The sequence below is a fragment of the Myotis brandtii genome, unplaced genomic scaffold (assembly GCF_000412655.1).
Source record: "Myotis brandtii unplaced genomic scaffold, ASM41265v1 scaffold1225, whole genome shotgun sequence".
In the NCBI taxonomy this organism is placed as follows: Eukaryota; Metazoa; Chordata; class Mammalia; order Chiroptera; family Vespertilionidae; genus Myotis; species Myotis brandtii.
Genome location: NW_005354272.1, coordinates 164,539 through 172,756, shown reverse-complemented (window position 1 = coordinate 172,756; position 8,218 = coordinate 164,539). Strand labels below are relative to the sequence as shown.

General features: G+C 39.7%; 1 pseudogene; it reads right to left on the bottom strand.

Annotated features, from left to right (window-relative positions):
* Positions 1-1,125: 1,125 nt before the first annotated feature.
* LOC102261126 overlaps positions 1,126-8,218 on the bottom strand; it is a 34,540-nt pseudogene continuing 27,447 nt past the window's right edge.

The window sequence follows — 8,218 nt, the reverse complement described above, 5'->3', positions numbered from 1 at the left end:
CCAGCCCACTCTCTGTGTCCATGGGTTATGCATATATGCATACAATGTCTTTGGTTGATTATCTCCCACCCACCCACCGTCCCCTGCCTTCCCTTTGAGATTCCACACTCTGTTCAATGCTTCCACGTCTCTGGATTCACTTTGCTCATCAGTTTATTTTGTTAATTAGATTCCATATATGAGTGAGATCATGTGATACTTACTTGCCTTTCTCTGACTGACTTATTTCACTTATCATGGTGCTCTCCAGGTCCCTCTAGGTCAGTGGTTCTCAACCTTGCTGCACATTAGAATCACCTGGGAATCTTTTTAAAATCCTGATTTCTGGGCCTCATCCTCCGGAAATTCTGTTTCTTTGTTATGGGGTGGGGCCACAACATTAGTAACAAAGAAACAGAATTTCCAGAGGATGAGGCCCAGAAATCAGGATTTTAAAAAGATTCCCAGGTGATTATAATGTGCAGCCAAGGTTGAGAACCACTGCTCTAGGTGGATATATACCAGTATTCTTAATCTCTGATGAAGCCATTCACTATGAGACAGAGAAATGTCTCGCTTCTCCTTTCAGTCAGGCCTTAACAATTTAGTCCACTTTGAAGTTATCCTTTCTGCTTGTACCAGGGAATAGTAGTTGTAAAATAATTCATTACTATAAATTAATACTTTAATCCATTCAATAATTCCTTTTTTTTCCTCAATTTAATTGTAGCAGTGTGTTTAATTCAAGTCCAAACTATGAGGTCAGTATTGAGTGAATTTTATAATTCATCTTTTAAAAATTTTGAAATCAGTAAATCCACTAAATCATTCTTAAGGTACCTGTCCAACCATAATTTTGGCTCTTATTGATAGAAAACATAATTTAAGATGGAAAATAATTATTATGAAGCATAGAGAGCTTTCAACCATTTCTTTAGAAACACCTCTTAATAACAGCAACGTTCATCATATTACAAAACAAAAAGGGATACTTTATTTTGGCATAAGCAGTCCTGCAAGTTCCTAAATGCCCTAAATAGTTTCTCTGAGATTTTCCTACATTGTTAAGGCCTCAGAGGAAAACACAGCCAAACCTCCAGATTTAGTAGCAAACAAACTGTTTCTCAGGCCCTAGGCTTCACTCCTCTAGTAATGAGCTTCATGCCCATTTGCTAGAAAACTGGGCAGCTTGAGGAGGCTGATTCCCAGACACCTGCAGATCTACTCAGAACTATCAGGTCCAGGGTGAAGAGCATCATCTGTGATCAACAGCATTTCTTCCAGACTGAACCCTAGGTTGGCCTGTACCTCCTCTAGCTGCTATACTTTATCCCATTGCAAGCTTTTGTACTTAGTCAGAAGCTTTGAGGCCAGCAGACACCCTGTCTCTCTGATGTTAAAATGGGAATTTGCTGCCTTATTCATTTCCACACAACTGTTAGCAATCACAAACACTTCTCCACTTGGGAGTTTCATATTAGTTTCCTTCCAAGGACTGAACTCTATCAAATTGGCAGTTCCTCTTCTGTAAGAAATTATATAGACTGGTCCATCCCTCCTCCTTTGGTGCCAGTAAAAACACTCACTCTTGGCGCAGATTTCTGCAAGTTCCCCCTTGGATAGGTTCATTCCCAAATTGTGAATGTCCCTAAGTCAGCACAACAGACCAAAGCACTGGAGCAGGAGAGACTAGGACTGGGTGGGTAGGTTCCGTACACCAAGCAGTTCATTCCAGTTTTGGTTATTAAGACCAAAGTGTTCCTGAATTCCTTTAAATTCACATAGGAAATAGTTGTGCCACAGAGGCCTGGTTTTGTCAATCTGAGTGTTATTAGCATGAGTCCTGAAGTCCAGGTGCAAGGATCTGGTATGGCAAGTTGGACAGAGTATTTTCATAGCTATTAACAATCTTGTTTTATAGCCAGAGGAAGCACAGAATATCCACAGTAATCCATATGTTCTTGAAACTTGTCTTTGCCAAAATTAAACGGAACACCAATATCTCTTCTATAATCCTCATCTAGGACACCAGTGCCTGCATTTTGGAGGTGTTTGGCAGCCAAGTGGGACCATGGGGCTACTCTTCCACAGCACCAGAAGGAAGAGCTGTCTGAATGGTGGCTTCACCAGGGTTTTCTCCACAGGTGGTGCTGTGTAATCATAAGCAGTGTCCAGTTCACAGCCCGGCAGACCTCATGGTCAGGACACTGGCTTCCGAGTGGGGCCAACTGAGACACAGGCCACCTTCTTCTGCAGGCAGGGACCACTTGCTGGGGAGAGGGCAGTTGTCTCTGGGGTGGCACTGACTCCTGCCATGACTTCCCAGATTCTATCTCAGTGATACCAAAAGCAAAGAAACCACATAGCAATGCCGTGACAGTCAACTGGGCTCAGTGTTGGGCTTTAGGCTATGGGTAAGGCAGCAGGTTCAATTTCCTTACCTAATTTTATTTCTGAAGAATGTAGGGAACTTCAAGATGAATAAGGATAAATAAGACAAACACAAAATTTTAATGTAATATATAATCTCATTATGCATCATATTAAAATTGGAATATGGAGTGTGATTAAGATACTAAAGAAAAAAATTATGTGAGGCTCTCTCTATGGAGCAGCCTGTGCCCCTTCTAAGGGCCCTTCTTTTGCCTCTGTAACTTGTTTCCTGAACTCATTTCTTCTAAGGCTCACTTCTCTCTCTCTCTCTCTCTCTCTCTCTCTCTCTCTCTCTTTCTTTCTCTCTCTCTCTTCTTTCTTTCTCTCTCTCATCTATCTCTTATCTATCTATCTATCTATCTATCTATCTATCATCTATCTATATATCTATCATCTACCTATCTACCTACCTACCTACCTACCTACCTACCTATTCTGTGAATATTGAGAGAAAAAGAGATTCACTTTGGTTGAGAAAGGTGAGGCACTAAGGACTTAGAAGGAATTCCTTTTCATCTCAGCCTTGAAAAATATGGTAGGAAATTACAATAAGAGACGTGGTATGCCAGATTGAGGAATCAGCATGGATATAGTGAAAATATTGGAGGCTTGGTTTTAGTAAAATCTTATGTATAATATATGAAGAAAAAAAATCTAAAAAGGAAGGCTTCAGCCAGACTTTGGAGAGTCATAAATGCCAGGATTAGAAAGCTTAAACTTTATTCAATTGGGAAAGTGTGTGAGGGATGGCATTGAAATTTCTGAGGAAGAAAATGAAATAATTGGGTTTTGAGAATGGTTAAATAAGTAGCAGAAAAAATAAAATGCTTGAAAATGGAAAATATAAAGTAAAAATGGATTTTTAAAGAATGATTTAATTAAGAAGCAATGAACTCCTAAATGAATGAGTATGGTAGGAAGAGCTGAGAGTGCAATGAACATGGGAGGCATTTCTGTGGGAGAGTGGATAAGACCTGAACAGTGATTTGACATGGAGATTAGAAAGGGAGAATAGTTATTATGACTTCAGGGTTTATACTCTGAAGGTGTAATTATCCAAAATGGGGAGGAAGATGAAGTTCCAATATAAGAAATAACTGATGACATAAAATCAAGTGTTTTTGATGTTCACAGGAGAGAACAATCAGGAATTGGAGTAGAGGGAAAGGCTTATTTGAAAGCTTTGAAAGTTGAATAAGAATTCCTAGTAAAAATGTGAGCTAGAATGGAAATGTATTATTGAAGGATTCTGCTATTTGCATCTAGGTTTTCTAATGAAAATATGTTGTTACAAATTAGTCTGTCCTTTAGACTGTACCCAAGATGATCAAGAATAGAAAAAACTAAGTTCAAATTAACTTAGAATGATATTTAAGGTGGCTCAGTCTTAGAAGGAAAAGACTTCTTAAAATTTGGTCTATTTTTTTCTTTTTCAACTTTTTTTTAATGAAGGAACAGTAGAATTCACTATTGTTGGTATACAGTTCTAAGAGTATTGAGAACTTCAGAAAGTCATGTGGCTACCACAAAAGTCAACATTTGGAACATTTCCTCCACCCTCTCAAATTTTCTCTCACTGTCCCCTTTGTCCCTTATTAGTCAGCCCCGCCCCTGCATCTAACCATTGGCAACCACACATCTGCTTTCTTTCCCTATAGTTTTGCCTTTTTTCAGAAAGTTGTGGGAGGCACAATTTTAAGATGGCAGTCACCACTGGTAATAAAAACTCCTTATTATGCTACATTATATGCGTGGACCTAATCATACAAGCCCTTTAAAAGCAGAGAATTTCTGTCAGCTGATAACAGAAAAGGAAATCAGATATACAAAGCAGGAAGAAAATTGATTCAAGGTACCTCTGCTGCTTGCTGTTGAAGGAGGGTCACCTGAAAGAAGCCTCTAGGAGCAGAAAGCAATCCCTCACTGACAGGCAGCAGGAAGCCAAACACCTGAACACAATCACAAGGAACTAAAATCTTCCAACAACCTGAATGATTTTGGAAGTTGTTCTCCTCCAAACGTCCAGTAAGAGCCCAGTCCAGATGTCATCTTGTTTTATCCTGTGAGATCCTAACCAGAGCTCAACTGAACCTGCCCTGGACTTCTGACATACGGAGAAGTATAAGCTGCTGATTCTGTGGTAATGTTAGGTAACAATAGAAAACTAATAGTCATACACAGGAAATCATAGATTATGTGGCCTTTAGGGGCAGGCTTATTTCATTCAACAAAATGCAATGAGACTCATTCATACTGTTATGTGGATCACTGAGCAGCATTACATTTAATGAATGGGCCACGATTTGCTTATGTATTCACCACTTGAAGGTCATTTGAGTTGTTCTAGTTCTTGGAGATAGAAGAGGCTGCTGTAATCATTAGTATACAAGTTTTGTGTGAAAATAAGTTTTCATTTGTCTTTTGTAGCTATCTATGAGTGGAATTTATGTGTCACATGATAAATATATGTTAAAATGTGTAAGAAACTGACAAACTGTTTTCTAAAGTGGCTGTACAATTTTGCATTCACATCAGTGATATTTGGGAGTCCCAGTAGGTATTGTCAGAATTATTAATTACTGCTAATGGGTGCATAGCAGTATATCATTATTGAATTTCATTTTAAATGTATTTATCACAAACTTTAGAGGTTCTGCACAAATTATAATTTTCAAAAATTGTGATATAAACATAAGCATTTTTTAGTTTCTTCATTTGGAAAGCACATTTTCAAAATATGCCATTGTTCAAGACCATACATTTTTAGACAATATAGTTTTTCACTGAGATACTAAGAAAGCAGATTTGGGCTGACTTGCATTTGTTTAATCAATGTTTACTGATATCAGCTACTGCCTATGTACCAGGCACCATGCTAAGTGTTTGGAATAAAAGATGAGAAATATGGTACCACTCTCAAAAACCCCATGCTCTGGGAGGAAATGGACACAGAACGTATAATTGTTATGTAGTCTGGTAGGTGTTGTGATGGGGTATGTGAGAGGTGTTATCAGGTAACAGGTGGGGGAGCGATGAATTCAGCTACAGAGAACAGGCTAGTGAGGTGATAAAATATCACTGCAGGCGTGCACTGCCTGGGCCTGAACACTTCCTGGCTGTGAACATGAGCAGTGAACAGTGATGAAAATAGACTGCTTGGGTCCAGTTGGAGTCACTTTAAACAACCGAAGTTTGAGAATGGAGAGGCGTTTTCTCTTGAATTCTTTTAGATTTTTGGAAACCTTTCCAAATAACTGTACTGGATATATAAACTTAATGATAACATGGGACATGATTTTATACATTTTCAATAGGAGTGATTCTCATTCTTACAAATGTGTTCTCATGATGGAAACACAAAACTGGGCAAAACAAACCTGTTTGGAATTATTTTTTGAAGGGCACAAGTAAACACAGTAAACAAGATTTTTTGACAGAATCTTTCTCACTTTGATGTTGCCTTTGTTTTGAAGTTAATCATTTATTTATGTGGTACATGTATGTGTGTGTATGTATTTGTGTGTGTGTATGTCAATAAAGCAGAGCTAGTTTGGAATGATTAGAAATAAGACTTCATGAGGGCCAACTAGTATGCTTATAAGTGTCCAGTGCTATGATCTTTGAATCTCATATTGCAGAACAAATTCTAAATTCTAACATGAATAGTACTGTACATGCTGAAGATAAAAGGAAACATACAGTGCTTCCATATCCAGGGCCAGAACATATGTAGCAGTATTGTGGGTGTGAAAAACAACTGTGAGCAAAATTGTGCCAAACAATTTAGGGATTGCACATAACTGAATAAATAGAGGGTTAATCACCCAATCACTCTAAAATCATTGTGAAAACATTCTCACACACAGTGTCTGAGTTCTAAAGGAAATATTTGGACATTTTGAGTTTGATTTTAAATTTTAGAAGAGTTTTCACTGAGGTAACATTTGCTTTTGAGGTGTGTAATCTGGGCTCGGCAGGTTGTAATTCAATGGCCTTTGTTGTTCACCACTTATGTATGAATGGTGCTGAAGATTGCAGTTCAATCTCTTCCATGTGGTGGCAAGCCCATGACATCTTTCCATGTTCTAGTCATCATAGTGCCCTTACTGCCAGAATGTAACCAAAGATGTTAGAAATGTAAACAAGATTGTCTCTGTGCACCAGAGAAAGTGATTGGTATACCAGTATCAAAAGCCAGTGAATTTTGGGCAATGGCAAATTGTGCTACCATGTGTCCAATATCCTGAAGTATTTCTAAAGCTGCCTAAAGCAGAAATAAGCACTGAATCTAGAGAATATGACTGATTTGTGCACAGCAACATATTTTCAAAATATTAGGTGCATTTTCTTTTTTTTAGTTTGGGCTTTTTGCAACCTATTAGCTTGAGCTAATTTTTGTAAGAACTACTGAGATACCATATTGCAATTTTTGATAGCTCTGCTTTTGATGACTTGCAATAAACCATGCAGGATATTCCCACTGGGAAAGAAGAAGTTGTAAACTGTCACATATATTATCTTTTACATTATTTGGAGCTTGGAGATCTTTTGTTTAGATTTTTTTTAACTCCAGATGATCACAGATTTTTCTGTTTTGAAAAAAATTTGAGTGTAAACCAACTCAAAGAGGCACAGAAAGGAAATTTTAACAAACTAATTAATTGATATAAAAAAATTCACATGCTCTGAATTTTTTTTGACCATGGTTCAAGAACACACATTTTATTTGCAGAATCAATCAAAAACAGTTTTATTGATAAACACAGAGTAGAACTCAACTGTCAGTCTCTAAAGTTGACATCCAACCAGATAGCACTGTGAAAATATATTAACACTCATCCAAAAGAGGTAATTAGGAAGTGTCAAATGAAAACACTAATAAAAATCCTTTCTAATAATAGACAAACATGGTAATTAACCATAACTTCGCTATGCTTCCCATTGGCTAATCAGGGCGATATGCAAATTAACTGCCAAGAAAGGTGGCGGTTAATTTGCATACTTGCAATGATGGGAGGCGAAAGGGGAAGGATGGAAGACAGTGATCGGAAACCCAGGGGCAGGCAAGAGCCAAGGAGCAGGGCAAAGGTTGGCCCTGGAGGCCACCTTTGCCCTGCCAACAGTGGGTGATCGGAGAAGCCTGGGGGGTGGGGCAGGGAAGCAGACACAGACAGCGTCCGTGACCACAGAAGCCGGATGCAGGGGCAGGGAAGCAGCGCCGCCAGCATCCCCGGCCACGGCTTCCCTGCCCCGCACCCGGCTTCTGAGATCGGTGACCGCAGAACCCGGGTGCAGGGGCGATCACAGAAGCCAGGTGGGTGGGCAGGGAAGCAGCCACCACCAGCGTCCCCGGCCGTGGCTTCCCTGCCCCGCACCCAGCTTCTGTGATTGGTGATGCCTATTTTTGCATGACACATAACTGACTGCCCTCCCTGGAAGCACAGAAGAAGAAGAAGCCCCAGAAGAAGAAGCCACCCACCTTTGGTCCAGGTGCCAGCGCCTGGGGCTGGCTGCAGTCCAGGAGACGGACAAGCTACCGGCCAGAGGTCCCAGGCTGCAGCCACCCAGAGAAGCTGCCAGCCCTGTGGTCCATGCCAGTGCCGCCTGTGGCCAGGGAAACAGGTTCCCTCTTCTCATACTGTAGTCATTACTTCAATATTCCCCTTCTGAATTTCTCTCCTGTGCTGCAACCCAACTCCACTTTTCATTGGAAGGATACGGAACAGAAAGGACAGTGTTAAAAGCTTACATTTTTAAGCTGGTAAGGTTGGTACTTAAACATATAAATGGAAAACTAGAGTCCTTA